The 16173-nt window shown below is 36.6% G+C and overlaps 2 long non-coding RNA genes across 2 annotated transcripts in view; both read left to right on the top strand.

The window, feature by feature from the left end:
* Positions 1-9264, top strand: part of LOC138924775 (uncharacterized) — a 327809-nt gene extending 318545 nt beyond the window's left edge. Inside the window, exon 9 of the long non-coding RNA XR_011439992.1 lies at positions 7617-9264. This is a non-coding gene — a long non-coding RNA (uncharacterized lncRNA). The remainder of the gene's footprint in view (positions 1-7616) is intronic.
* A 2222-nt stretch (positions 9265-11486) lies between these two features.
* The window catches only part of LOC111773938 (uncharacterized), an 80867-nt gene continuing 76180 nt past the window's right edge, over positions 11487-16173 (top strand). The window contains exon 1 of the long non-coding RNA XR_002808676.2: positions 11487-11560. This is a non-coding gene — a long non-coding RNA (uncharacterized lncRNA). The remainder of the gene's footprint in view (positions 11561-16173) is intronic.

The following is a 16173-nucleotide window of genomic DNA, read 5'->3' on the forward strand; positions in this document are numbered from 1 at the left end:
TTTGGAGACTTGGTGTTGGCTGCTGCCTATGATCAATGGTCTATGAAATCTCTCCTCTTTCAGTAGTTGGTTCCAGGCCTCCTCAAGAGTGTGAAGAAAAGGCTCCATGACTTCTTAAGGATTAGGCTCTGGAACTCATACCACACCACTTTTATCACATTTTATTAGTCAAAGCAAGTCAAAAGGTGAGCCTAGCTTCCAGGAATGGGGAAATAGTTACCATTACTTAATGGGAGGAGCTGGAAAGTATTTGTGGTCATATTTAATCTACCACAGTCCACTCTCTGTCTACAATTATTTGTGTTATTCCACAGGCAAAATCTGCTTATCCCTCCCACAGAAGTTTCATCTCTTGGAGTGCTTAGATCTGTGCTATGCAACACATTGGGCACATGCCACATGTGGCTGGTCCAAATGGAAATGTGCTATTATTTAAAATATACACAGGATTTCAAAGACTTAGTAGGAAAATGTGAAGTTTCTTTTTAATACTTTTTTATATTGATTGTATGTTTTCTTCCAGCTTTATGGAGATATAATTGACATATAACATCATATAAGTTTAAGGTGTACAACATGATGATTTCATGTATGTATATATTGTGAAATGATTACCACAGTAAGGTTAGTTAACACAGCCATCACATCACATAATTACCATGTGTGTGTGTGTGTGTGTTGAGAACTTCTAAGATTTATCCTTTTAGCAACTTTCAAGTATACAATACGGTAGTGTTACTTACTTTACATCCTGAGAACTTATTCATCTTATAACTGGAAGCTTGTTGCTTTGACTACCTTGACCCATTTCTCCCCACACTCAAACCCCACACCCACCCCTGGCAACCACCAATCTTCTCTCTGTTTCTATGAGATTGGCTTTTTTAGATTCCACATATAAGTGAGATCGTATGGTATTTGTCTTTCTCTGACTTATTTCACTTAGCATAATGCCCTCAGGGTTCGTCTATGTTGTTGTAAAAGGCAGTATTTCCTTCTTTTTTATGTCTAAATAATATTCCAGTGTATATATACATATCCCACATTTCCTTTATCAACATCCCTTGATAGACATTTTGGTGGTTTCCTTGTCTTTGCTATTGTAAATAATGCTACAATGAACATGGGGTGCAGAAATCTCTTGGAAATAGTGTTTTCATTTCCTTTGGATATATACCCAGAAGTAGAATTGCTGGATCATATGGTAATTGTATTTTCAATTTTTTGAGGAACCTCCATTCTGTTTTCCATAGTGGCTATACCAGTTTACATTCCCATCAACAGTGTACAAGGGTTCACTTTTCTCCACATCCTTGCCAGCACTTGTTACCTCCTGTGTTTTGGTTTTTGCTTCCCTCTGGATAATTTCAAATGACCTATTTTCTAGTTTGCTGAATTTTTTTTCTTCTGGTTAATCAGTTCTGCTGTCGAAGCTCTCTATTGGATTCTTCATTTCAGTCATTGTATTCTTCAGCTCTAGGATTTCTGTTTGAGGTTTGTTTTGTTTGGTTTTTTGAAGGCTCCTATTTCTTTGTTGAACTTCTCATTTTGTTCCCCCCTAATTTTGTTTAGTTATCTGAGTGTTCACTGAATTTCATGCACGATTATTCTGAAGTCTTAGGCATTTCATAGACTTCCATTTTCTTGAGGTCAGTTACTGGAGCTTCATTGGTTTTATTTGGTGGTGTCATGTTTATCTGATTATTTGTGATCTTTGCTTTCTTGTGTTAGTATCTGCACATTTGACTAAGTTCTCTCTCTTCCAGACTTTACAGGTTTGCTTCAGCAGGGGAAAACCTTCACTATAGTGAGCTTAGCTTAGAGTACTAACGGGGTTAGCTAGTGAAGTCCTTGGGCAGGTGGAGCTTGCTATCAGGGTCTTTATTTGGGTAAGGCTACTCCCCATGCTCTGAGGTCAAGGGGGGATGCTACTGGCTGGGCTCCACAATTGGGTGGGCCTGATGGCTGGGCTCCACATTCAAGGACTGCCACTGGGTGGGCTTCCTGATCAGCTGGAGCTGCTGGCTGTGCTCTGCATCAAGACAAATGTCAAACAGCATACTGCCTGTGTTTTCTTCTAGAAGTTTTATGGTTTCAGGTCTTACCTTTAAGTCTTTAATCCATTTTGAGTTAATTTTTGTATATGGTGTAAGACAATGGTCTGCTTGCTTTCATTCTTCTTGCACATGGCTGTCCAGTTTTTCCAACACCATTTACTGAAGAAACTTTCTTTTCTCCGTTTTGTGTTCTTGGCTCCCTTGTTGAAAATTAGCTGTCCATAGATGTGTAGGTTTATTTCCAAACTCTCGATTCTGTTCCATTGATCTATATGACTGTTTTGTGCCAGAACCACTTTGTTTTGATTACTATACATTTGTAGTAAATTTTGAAATCAGGGAGTGTTCTTTTTTGTTCTTTTTTCTCAGGATTCCTTTGGATATTCAGGGTCTTTTGTTGTTCCATGAAAATTTTAGGATTCTTTGTTCTATTTCTGTGAAAAACGTTGTTGCAACTTTGATAGGGGTTGCATTGAATCTGTAGATTGCTTTAGGAAGTATGGACATGCCCATCAGAATGACTATAATTAATCCAGCAAGAAATAACAAGTATTGGAGAAGATGTGAAGAAAAGGGAACCCTCATACACTGCTGATAGGAATGTAAACTGGTACAGCCACTATGGAAAACAGTATGGAGATTCCTCAAAAACTTAAGAATAGAAATACCATATGATCCAGCAATTTCATTGCTGAGTATTTATCCAAAGAACATGAAAACATGAATGCATAAAGATATATGCACCACTGTGTTCACTGCAGCATTATTCACAATAGCCAAGACTTGCAAATAACATAAGTGCCAATCAAGGGACGAATGGATAAAGATGATGTGGTGTATATACACAATGGAATACTACTCTGCTATAAAAAAAACCATGAAATCTTGCTATTTGCTACAACATGGATGGACACTGAGGGTATCATGCTAAGTGAAATAAGTCAGATGGAGGAAGTCAAATACTGTATGATCTCACTCATAAAGAGAAGATAAAAACAACAACAAACAAATACATAGATACAGAGATTAGATAGGTGGTTACCAGAAGGGAAGTGGGGAGGGAGGAAGGCGAAGAGGTGACAGGGTACAGGTGTATGGTGATGGATGGTAACTAGTCTTTGGGTGGTGAACATGATGTAGTCTACACAGAATTCAAAATACAATGATGTACACCTGAAATTTATATAACCTTATAAACCAATGTTACTTCAATTTAAAAAAAAGTATATTGTTCACAGTATTGATGACAAGAAAAGATTGCACTTGAAATCAATCTAAAAAATTAACTTCACCTGTTTCAAAGTTTTTTTACTTTTTAAATGTGGCTACCAAAAAAATTCAAATTACATATATCTTGTGTATTATATTTCTATTGGATAGCAAAGATTTAGAGCAGTAGTTGTAAAGTCTTTTCTGTAAAGGGCCAAATGAATATTGTAGGCTTTCTGGACCATAAGCTCTCTTGCAACTATTCATCTCTAATACATAAACAAATGAGCATGACTGTGTTCCAATAAAACTTTATTTACAAAAACTGGTGGCAGGCTGGATTTCATGACACCTGATTTATATCACTAACATTAAATGTAATTATTGGCATGATTGGACCAGTGTGCCTATTTTTTTGGTGTTTTTTTCTTTCTGTTTTTGTTGGTTTTCTCCCTTCTATTGGATTATTTGAATTTTTTTATTAGCATTCCATTTTAATTTATTTATTGGATTTTTTATTATATTTCTTTATATCACTTTCAGTGGCTTTTATGGATATTACAATATATATATTTAAACTCTTAAATCTAGAGAGAGTTAAAAACACATCTTAGATCTTTTGATATTGTCCCATAGGTCCTTGGGTGTCTGCTCTTTTTTTTAATCTTTTTACTCTCTGTTCTTCATATGGATAATTTTTATTTTGTTGATATGTCTCCAAGTTCAATGACTTCTCTGTCAACTTCATTCTACTCTTGAGACCATCCATTGAAATTTTTATTTCAAGCTTTGCACTTTTCAGTCCTTAAAGTTTCATTGGTTTCTTTTTTATAATGTATGTTTTCTATTTCTCTGTTGTAACTTTCTATCTTTTCATTCATTTTGTATTTTCCTTTACTGCAAGGGACATAATTATTATAGATGCTTTTCTCTTGAGTATGGGCCTTTGTATGTCAAGTAATTTGGATTTTGTTCAGAACATTGTGAATATTACGTGTGTAGATTCTGGCTGCTGTGAAACTCTTTTGAAGAATGTCATTTTTGTTTTAGCAGGCAATCAACCCACATAGTTGCACATTATCAGCTTTGGCTCAACTTCTGCAGGTAGTAGTCCAAATTTTTGTTCAATTGTTTAAGTTTTTGATACCCTGATTTGAGTCCATCCTGTGCATCTGTGGTTCAGAACCTAGGGTAAGACTTATGTGGATTCATACACAGAATTAGGAGAAAAGCTTCTATGGCTCTGTCTCTTCTACTCTTCTGCCTTCTGGGGCTCCTTTTTAGGAATCATTTGGCAAAAAAGATAGTGGGGTTTCTGTCTGAGTTTTAGGTGTCTGCACTGTGCCACTCTCCAACTGGGATATAGGGAAAAAAGTGAAATTTACCTCTGTAAGGATTGCTTCTCCAAGTTTCAACTCCCCTCTCTTTATTTATCAGAGTCTTCAGGTAGGTTTTTTCTCTTTCCTTTTTACGTTATCAGAGTCCTTAGATAGTTTATTTTTTCTTCCCAGAGTTTTTAGTTGTAATCAGTAAGAAGGATGGGCTGTAGAAAACTTACACTGCCATCAGGGAGCCTCCATCAACTTTCTTTTGACTGTTTTTCTTTTTTACCTTTCTTTTTATTAACTTTGTGTGTTTTCATGTTATAGATGTCTCTTTTGTTAAAAACAAATGATTGATTAAATTTACTTTGAAAAATTTGTCATTTAACTATAGAACTAGTCCGTTTACATTTAATGTAATTACTTGTATAATTGGATTTGTGTCTCCTGTCTTATTTTCTACTTTTTACTCACCAAAACTGTTCTTACTTCACTACTTTCTCTCTTTCTCTATTGATTAATTTTCATTATTCTGTTTTCCTCCTAGTTCGGAAATTATTTATTCAGTTTCTATTCATTTAACATTAAACTTCAAATTATAAGAGCTATATTTAACTATCAAATCTACTATTAACTGGTTCTTTTACCACCCTTTTGGACAATGAAAATAGTTTTTAATGCTCATTTTTATTGCTTTATAAAGTTCGTATACCTTTAGCCACATTTTAGTGACCTTTTATTTCCTCTGTATTTTTTTATGCATTTCTGATTTTTCACTAGGAATCATTTTATTGTGACTGAAGCACATTCATTGAAATTCCCTATTGGTGGCGAACTACATTTTTTTCTTGTTTTAAAACTGCCTTTATTTCTTTTTAATTAATTTATTTATTTTGAGGAAGATTAGCCCTGAGCTAACATCTGCTACCAATCCTCCTCTTTTTGCTGAGGAAGACTGGCCCTGAGCTAACATCTGTGCCCATCTTCCTCTACTTTATATGCGGGAAGCCTACCACAGCATGGCTTGCCAAGCAGTGCCATGTCCACACCAGGCATCTGAACTGGCGAACCCCGGGCTGCTGAAGCAGAATGTGTGCACTTAACTACTGCGCCACCAGGCCAGTCCCTTCTTTTTTATTTTTAAAGTAACCTTTTTCTGAGTATACAATTTAAGGATGGAAATTATTTTCTTCATCTCATTAACAATATCATTCTAAAGCTTCCTCTGTTGTGATTGAGAAGTCAACTGTGAGTCTTTCTGTTCCTTCTTTAAAAGTAGTCTATCTATTTCTTCTGACTCCATTTGATATTTTCTCCATGCTTCAATTTTTTGAGTTCTACTAGATACATGTAATTATAGATTTTTTAATTATTATGTTTGGCATTTTTTGGGTTTCTTGAATGTGTAGATTAATATCTCTACTATTTCATGTGCAATTTCACCTACTATTTAATAAAATATTGCCTTTGACTCATTTTATTTCTTCTTTTTAATTCTCCTGCCAGCTTTTCTGTATTTTCTATCTTTTTGTCTATAAATGCTGGATAGTTCTGGATAGTTTGTTCTGCCTTATTTTCAGTTCACTAATTCTTTCTTCAATCATAGCTAATAGCTGTTACTAATCCACATAATTTCAGTTAATTAATTTCTATTCAGTTCTTTCTCCTATCTATGTCATTTTTTTTTTAAGATTTTATTTTTCCTTTTTCTCCCCAAAGCCCCCTGGTATGTAGTTGTGTATTTTTTTTAGTTGTGGGTCCTTCTAGTTGTGGCATGTGGGACACCACTCTAGCATGGCCTGACGAATGGTGCCATTTCCGCTCCCAGGATCCAAACCTGCGAAACCCTGGGCCACCAAAGTGAGAGTACGCGAACTTAACCACTTAGCCACGGGGCCAGCCCCTATCATGTCATTTTCTATACTTTCTATTCCCCTACCAAAAATTTTAATCTTGTTGTTTGCTTTAGTGGGCATTTTAAGTATAATTGTTTTATGATTTGAGGTTGATAATTTCAATGTCATGTTTTTGTTTTGTTTCATTTTGTTTTGTTTTTTTGAGGGAGGAGTGTGTGTCCATTTCTTTGTCTATTGTGTGTGTTGTTTTTCACTCATGGTATTATCTTTCCTTGTGTGCCTAATTTTATTTGACTTTGTGATAATATTATATTAAAAATTGTTTTACTAATCATCAGAGAAATGTAATTAAAAACCACAATGAGATATCATTTCACAATTGTTAGAATGGCCATCATGAAAAAGACAAGAAATAACAAGTGTTGCTGAGGATGTGGAGAAAAGCGAATGCTCGTGCACTGTTAGTGGCAACGTAAATTGGTGCAACCACTGTGGAAAACCAAATTCTTAAAATCTAGCAATTCCACTTCTGGGTATTTATCCAAAGAAAACAAAAGCACTAATTAGAAAAGATATATGCTCCCTCATGTTCATTGTGGCATTATTTACAATAGCCGAGACATGGAAATAATCTAAATGTCTGTCAGTGGATGAATAGATACAGAAACTGTGGTGTACACACACACACACCTGAATATTATTCAACCATAAAAAAGAATGAAATCTTGTCATTTGTATCAACATGGATGGAGCTTGAGGGCATTATGATAAGTTAAATAAGTCAGAATGAAAAAGATAAATACCATATTATATCATTTATATGTAGAATCTAACAAAACAAACAAACCAAAAACAAGGAATCTCAGCTCATGGATACAGAGAATAGACTGACAGCTGCCTGAGGTGAGGAGCGGGAGGTGGGTGAAATAGATGAAGGAGGTTGAAAGGTACAAATTTCCAGTTATAAAAAGAATAAATCACAGGGATGGATACAGTATGGTGACTATAGTTAATAATACTGTATCGCATATTCAAAAATAGCTAGGAGAGTGGATCTTGAAACTTCTCACGACAAGAAAAAAATTTGAAAGAAAACAATTGTTCGGAAAAAATTTTTGATGCCTTTCCTATAATATCATCCTTAATAGAGGATTTTCCTTTGTTTTTTCCAGACACACGGGAGTCCTACCAGTCCAGAACCACTTTAAATGAAGTTCAAGAGTTGAGTTTTCTTGGACCAACAGATGATGGAATGTTGGGCTGCATTTTCAAGAGAGGACTTCTTTACTTCCAGCTTACTTTATGGGTATAATCCTTTGTAGTGGGTAAATTATCAATGTTCCCCCTCCTAGCAAGTTCCTAATTTGACTTCTATTTGCCTAGTCCCACAAGGCCACCAAAATCACTGCTCAGCCTTTCAACTACTCCTGCAGGAATGGCCAATTCTCTTAGGATAAGTATGCCTTGAATGCCTTAGCTTATATTTCTGATGTCTTGTCTTCTTCCAGATCTTGGTCCAGCAAGTTCCGGGGTATCTTGTACGCTCTTTGATATCTATAGTCCTGTGTTCGTTCTTGATCCTCAGGTTTACATGTGGAATCATTTTGCTACACTTTTTCCTCTTCTTCAAGTTAAGACTTACATTTACAACTCCAACACATATGATAAAATTCAGAGTGTTAGGAAAATATGGCCATAGTGACATCAGTATCCAAGTTCACAAGACTATGTTAATTAGAGAGCCTTCACAAACATCTTAATTATGCACATCTGCTTTCCATATGAATTAAGATTTCCTCCTAGGAATTGTTTACAATGTTAAACATAATCTATGCAAAAAACCTGAGATACTGAGATGTTCAGTTTCTTTAGGAAAGCGATGAGTAAAGATTTGTAGTAAACTATCATATATTAAAATTAGTATCTAAATTCAGAATTTTAGGCATTGTTATCAGCCCTTAATGAAAGGTTTTAGATCGATGCATGGTATAGTTTTAGATAGTTGAAGGAATTCTCTTTCCCTTTTGGAATTAAATCTATTTCTTCCATGCAAAAAGAGCTTAAATATAAGATTTCATCCTATTTTTAAAAAACTTTCATTTAAATTCTATCACAGTAGCTACAGATCAAGTAAATGGAATTTTGAGAGGAATTTTTACTATCTACTCCTAATGGGCAAAATATTGCAGTGCTAGCTGGACAAAGCAGAAAACCAGGAAGCTACTTACCATAATAACAAGTGAGGATTAAGATAGGAGATTGGACTTGCCACTACTTCTGAATATCACGTAGGGTGAACTCTAAAGACACTGTCTCTTTTAGCACTGCTTTAGCACGAGATAGTCTTGCATGAAAGTATATTGTAAATGTTACATGATTCCCAATATAGTATCAAGCTGCAGTCCTGGAAAAGCTTCTATTTATATCTGTTAGGAACAGCTTTTATCAGGAAATATTTTGGCCTCCTGACCAGTCTTCTCATAACCTCCATGAGAGTACCTTCTCTGAAGTGACACATGGGACCTAGGGTTTACTTGTTAAAATGTATGTGGGGCTGGCCCTGTGGCCTAGTGGTTGAGTTCGGAACACTCCACTTTGGCAGCCCCAGTTCGCAGGTTTGGATCCTAGGTGACCTACGCCACTCGTCAGCCATGCTGTGGTGGTGACCCACATATAAAGTAGAGGAAGACTGGCACAGATGTTAACTCAGGGCTAATCTTCCTCAAGCAAGAAAAAAAATGAAAGAGAAAGATTGCCAGTAGATGTTAGCTCAGCACTAATCTTCTTCAGCAAAAAAATAATAATAGTAAAAAAACAAAATGTATGCTAGAATGATTTAAAATATATAATTAGGGCATAAAAAGGGGGAAGATAAAATTACTACCAACTATTGTAGAACCCCAAACTGGGAGAGCTGAACCAAGACACCACATTCATTTAAAACAAATCTTCCTCTGCAGTGGGCTCTTGAGAGCATTCAGCCTTGTGTTTCTCTTGCTTGGATTTGGCCAGTTCCTTTAAATTTTGCCTAACTGTTGGGTCTCTTAAATAAAACCGAAGCCAGCTGTTGAGGTATAAGGATAAGTTTGTTCCACAAAAGTCATGTCTTGACTTATCCACAGTAAGAAAAAAGTGCACTATTATGACACTTGGTTGGGTCTATAGGATTTAAATAGAATAAAAGCTATCAGTCAAAATGTGCTAGTTCTTTTTCTTTTTTTAAAGATTGACACCTAGGCTAACAGCTGTTGCCAATCTTCCTTTTTTTTAAAGGATTGGCACCTGGGCTAACAACTGTTGCCAATATATATATATATTTTTTTTCTGCTTTATTTCCCAGCCCCACCCTGCCCCCGGTACATAGTTGTATATCTTAGTTGCAGGTCCTTCTAGTTGTGGGATGTGGGACACTGCCTCAACGTGGCCTGACCAGCCGTGCCATGTCTGCACCCAGGATCCAAACCCTGGGCCGCTGCAGTGGAGCACACGAACTTAACCACTCAGCCATGGAGCTGGCCCCCTCTGCTAGTTCTTGATAACTGCATTTTACAAGAAATGTAAGCAGAATTCATTTAAGATAAACACTTGTACCAATATTTGTTACCAACTTTTCCCCTGTACTGATCTGTGTTTTTATTTCTTTTAGAATGCACGGTTTAGGAATCACAGGTCTTTATAATTTGGGGATGATTTGAATGGAGGTGTAGGAATATTTAAAAGCTTAGAATTTTTGTTTCATCAAAAATGTTTGAAATGAAGCTTTTAAAATATATCAAAAGATAAGAGTGGAACAGAGAATGGAATTATCCTTGTGGGTTTTCACAGTTAATCAGGATTGAAAGCTTAGCAAGAGAAAAGATGCCAAGAGAATAAAGAGTTAAATTCTGAGCCCAGTTGGATTGAACGTGCATGTGCTAGAGATTTCCAGGGAAGAAGGTGTGCGTTATGCATGAAAAACAGTTGGGAAGAGGCGGTAAGCAAGAGAAACCACTTGGGAAGAAGGGTTCTGTGATATATGCACCAGTGAAATTTCAGCATGTAGAAAGTGTGTTTCCGTTCTTAATCACGTGAAATGAAAGATTGGTACTCAGGTCCAGTTAAACTCTCTCAGGTCTAGAGAATGGGTAAGTGTGATTATTTTTTCCTTCCCTGTTCATCTTCTGCCTTAGTGACCTAACTGGACTGAACTACAACATTTTACATTGTATTAAAAGCTTTCCATGTTCCAGGCGTGCTTTAATGTATCAACTCTTCAAATTTCTCTAACAAACAAACCTATGAGGCAGAAACTCTTTAGAGATGAGGAAACTAAAGCACATGAGAGGTGAAGTTCATTACCTGAGACCAAATGGCTGTAATTGGTAGCCTGGCTCCAGAGCCTGTTTCTTCATTACTTAGATCAGACTCCTGGCTACATACCCTTCTCAGCCTCAGTGACTGCGAGACCACGTAGAGGCTCTTGCTGCACCTTCTATAATTGCTTAGAATCCCTAGAACACTTAAGATTCAGAGAATCTTTTGGCCATAGTGAGCCAAACTCACTTGCCTTTATGTTTTCTGACTTAAAAAAACAAAACAAAAAAAACTCCCCTTATATTCTATTTTAAGGAAAAGACGTTTTATAGATAACTGTAAAACAACTGTGGTGGCCTAGTGGTTAAGATTCTGTGATTTCACTGCCGGCCTGGGTTCATTTCTGGGTCGGGGAACCACACCACCCATCTGTCAGTTGTCATACTGTGGAGGCTGCATGTTGCTGTGATGCTGAAAGCTGTGCCATCAGAATTTCAAATACCGGCGGGGTCACCCGTGGTGGACAGGTTTCAGCGTAGCTTCCAGACTAAGACAGACTAGAAAGAAGTATTTGCCACTCTCTTCCAAAAAAATTGGCCATGAAAACCAAATGGACAGCAGCATAACGCTGTCTGATACAGTGCCAGAAGGTGAGAGAATGGTGCAAAAAGACCAGGCAGGGTTCCGCGCTGCCGTACACAGGGTTGCTAGGAGTCAGAATTGACTCCACGGTACTAACAACAAAAATAAAACATCTCATATACTGCTATGTTCCGGGTACTATTTGATACATTCTGTCATCTAATCCTTGAAGGAATTCGAGGTTAGTATCATCATTTCCATATTAACAAATTTTAGTGCAGACTTGGGATTTAAACCCAGTTCTTTCTGATTTCAAAGCAAGTGTTCTCTTGCAAATTAGTACACAGAAAAGTTAAGATTATATTGATCATAAATGCTGAGATGTTTATAATATTGAATACCTCTGGGGAAGCTATCCACATAAGGCTGTACCTAGCAGTAGAATATGACAATAGGCAGTCTGAGGAAATTCTCCTGCTGGCAGGCTGAAGAACCACTCATTTAGAGATAAAGAACTATTGTACAATTCCTGTACAAATGGTATTTCCATACCTTCTGCTATCCTAAGAAAAGAACAAGAGGGTAGACTAGCCTACGGTTAAACTCTATAGACAAATATCTTCTGCCCTCTGAGGTAGATGGCATTTCTGATGTCACTATTCTCTCAGTGAAGAGTTACTCATAAGAGACACTAGCAGTGGTTTTAATTATGCTCAGAAATGTACGATATTGCACATACACACACACACACACATGGAAGCACTAATGTAGCAAAAAAAAGAAAAACTCAAGCGAGTTTCAGAAGAAGATTGTTTGAAAACAAAGGAGAGTCAATATACTTGGCCTCCAAGCATGCAGTTCCCTAGAAAGTTGTTGGACAAAAGTGAGGAACGACTCTGACTGCGATGAGAAAGCGGGGTATGAATTGTATCAGGTTAATTTGGTGATAGTAACTCAACTCTTATGCAAATGGAGCAAAATGGAGCTGAAAATAGAGCTGCGAGAGCCGTGAAGGCAAAACTGATTATGAGGCAAGACTGTTAGCTTCTTCATACAATATTTGTTGCCAAGATCATAATTAGAGACTTTCTGGATGGGCGACTGCCTAGCTCCATCAACAAATTCCTAGCATTGCATCAGGATCACAAGCCAAGTTGTGATAAAGCCACTGTGCTCTTGCTTTCTCAGCAGATAAATGAGGTGCAAATGCAATAGGGAGACCTTAGAACTCACCATATTTTTTCTTTTCAAAATATATGGTATCATCAGAAGAAAAGGACAATAGCAGTTACTAAGCAAGGCTATCGGGTTTCCCCAAAGGCTCTTAGATCTGGCATATGGTAGGCATTTAATGTGTGTGAAAATATTGGTTGTTGAAATGTTTCACAATGGTATGACTAGTTGTAAAAAAATTAATGTTTCTCTGTACTTGCTATTAACTATAATCAATGGAATCAAAATCAACAAGAGGGTCCAATTTTAACCTATTCTATGCCAGCTTGATTAGAACGGAGCCAGCGACCTGGAAGTAGCTTATAAATATATACTCTCATATTAAGTATTCTTACCACACAAAAAGAAAACAAAATAAAAACAAAGTAAAAATAAAAGGGACACTATATATATACATATATTGGTTAAATGGAAAAAACTCAGGAGGCTATAAATCAATAATAACATGACCTTCTGGGAACTGCTATGTTGTACTGTACATTAAAAGTTACTTTTCGGGGCCAGCCCTGTGGTGTATGGGTTAAGTTCGCGCCCTCAGCTCCGGCAGCCCAGGGTTCGCAGTTTCAGATCCTGGATGAGGATCTACGAACCGCTCATCAAGCGATGCTGCGGCAGCATCCCACATAGAAAACAGAGGAAGATGGGCACGGATGTGAGCTCAGGGACCATCTTCCTCAAGCAAAAAGAGGAAGATTGACAGCATATGTTAGCTCAGGGACAATCTTCCTCATAAAAAAAAAGAAAGAAAGAAATAGGAAAAAAAAAGTTACCTTTTATCCAACAGGCCTATACATTAGGTACCATATAGCAGTAATTGTTCTGGGATTATTAAAAAACAATTAAGACAGTAGAACTTTCTTTCAAGAAATTATATTCTAATGGGACAAATAAAAACAAATAACCTGGACACGAGTTCTGAGGGAGCACAGAGGAGGTGCATGCAATCCCGGCTGGGTAGCAGGGAAGGAAAATACACGGGGACGTGTCTTAAAGAATGCTGGGCTGAGCTATGTAATGTTATAATCCAATGTTACTGCAATTAAAAAAATAAATAAAAGAATGCTAGGCTGACAATGAAGGAGAAAAGGGTACTCAAGGTAGATGGGAGAGATGAGAAAACAGACAGAATTTTAAAGAGCCTGATGTGTACAGGAACTTTTCATAATTTTGTATTTCTTTATTCCAAAGTGCAAAAGCAGGAAAAAGCAAAAGCTGGAGAGGGATGAAAAGAATAGTCATGGAGGATATTTTTACCATTCTAAGAAGTTTAAATTTTATTTTTTAAGGTCATGAGAAAGCATGAAAGGGTTTTAAATAGTATGGTCAACATTGCTGGCTTTGTGATTTAGATTTGTGGGCCTCTCTGGGTGCAGTGGAGAATGTATTTGAAAGGACAAGACTGGAGACTCTGACTGAGCAAGAAATAGAAAAGTAAACCAAGCAAGTCAACACTTTCCCTAGGACACTGAGAAGAGTATGTTGGCTAATATGACACAGAACTCCACAGCAGGTGGCACTTATTAAGAGAGATAATAGCATTCCATCTTTTCTATGTGTTTGAGGTCTGGACACTAGACAAAGGTCACTGTCAACTTCCTGAATTATTCATAAACCTTACTTACTTTACATTAAGTGACACATATAAATGTCTAACAATATGGTACTAGAATTTACCCAGTCTGCTCACGTAAATGCTGGCCATACTAAACTGTTGTCTGTTCCCCACTCATGTGAATATTTACGCCTCTGCTCACATTGCATTCTTCACCTGAGTGTCCTTCCTCTCTTGTCTGCCTAGAAAATGCCAGAAATTTTTCAAGGCTAACCTCTTCTGACACTCCCTCCATAAAGCCTTCTTTTTCTCCCTTGACCATTCTCTTCCTTGTGCCACACGACTGCATATAAATACTTCCATTGTAATCTTACCTCTTACTGCTTCCTTACTAAGGGTCAGACACAATGCAAAATACTTTTCACAGACATATAATCTTAAAATAATCTTACAATTTATTTCAGATTATAGATGGAGAAACTGAGAATCTCACAGACATGGGGTAACTTGCTCAAAGTCTGGTGGTTAGTAAGATAAGACCAAGGCTTGAATGTAGGTATGTTGAACTCCAACATTTATGTGATTTTACTAATGTCAAACTATTTTATTTCTTTCTCATATTTTATACTGCAAGAAATTTGAGAACCAAAATGTCATCTGTATATCCCTATGATGCCTGCAAGTAAATAGTGGGTGTCAAAAACTATTGTTCAAATGAATGAATGTTTAGAGCAAGGCCACTGTGTGGGGTAGGTACTCCAGTGGCTAGAATTCCACATAACTGAAATGGGGCAACATCTTGTCAAATCAGCTATTTTGTACACTGAAGCATAATATCTTCCAAGGCTATCCATGTTGTTGTAAATTGTAGGATTTCCTTCTTTTTTAAGACTGAATAATATTCCATTGTATATATGTTTCACATTTTCTTTATCCATTTATCTGTCAATGGATATCTGGGTTGTTTCCATAGCTTGGCTATTGTGAATAATGCTGCAGTGAACATGGGAGTGCAGATATCTCTTGAGATCCTGATTTTAATTTTTTTGAATATCTGCCCAGAAGTGGGATTACTGGATGGTATTGTAGTTCTATTTTTTATTTTTTTTTTGTGGACCCTCCATACTGTTTTCCATAGTGGCTGCACCATTTTGCATCCCTATCAACAGTGTAAAAGTTTCTAATTTAGTGTCATGCTCAGGGAAATCAGTCAGTCACAGAAGGGCAAATACCACGTGATTCTGATTATATGAAGTGTTTAAAATAGTTAAGCTCATAGAGACAAAAAATAGAATGGTAGTTGCCAGGAGGTGGGAGGAGGGGGAAATAGGGAGTTGTTATTCAATGGGTACAAAGTTACAGTTACACAATATGAATAAGTTCCGGAGACCTGCTGTTCAACATGGTGCCTATAGTCAACACCACGGAATTATACACTGAAAAATTTAAGAGTTACCTCATGTTTACATCTCATGTTGAGTGGTCTTGCCAAAAAAAATAGAACAAAAACAAAGCCAAAACAAAAGGACACCAAGGAAACTTTGGGAGGTGATGAATATGTTTACTACCTTGAGTGTGGTGATGCTATCATGGGTATATGCTTATGTCTAAATTCATCAAATTGTATACATTAAACGTATGCAATGTTTTGTATGTCAATTATATCTGAATAAAGCAGTAAAAAACACCTTGAAGCTAACATGAGAAAATCTGATTTAGCTATAGAATTTCATGAAAGCAGGAAACAGGATAATGGCATCTGATCGAGGAGATCTTTTGAAGGACAGGGATGTCTAAAAAATGGTGAGTTTACCACAAACATTCTCAAGAATCTGAAAATATTGGATAAAATCACTAAGAGAAGACACCAACTGTGGTAATAGTGTAGTGAAAGTGCATTTTGCCGAAAAATGTTAAAATTAACTCATACATTTATATGAATTATTATATAAATATTGCTATACAAACATCAATTTATTATGTCAACATTTAAATGCTTACTATATGGCAGTTGTAACTGAGTCTTCTGCCTGACAGTTTATTCTATGACAAATACAAATACGATTCTG

The sequence above is a fragment of the Equus caballus genome, chromosome 6 (assembly GCF_041296265.1).
Source record: "Equus caballus isolate H_3958 breed thoroughbred chromosome 6, TB-T2T, whole genome shotgun sequence".
In the NCBI taxonomy this organism is placed as follows: domain Eukaryota; kingdom Metazoa; phylum Chordata; class Mammalia; order Perissodactyla; family Equidae; genus Equus; species Equus caballus.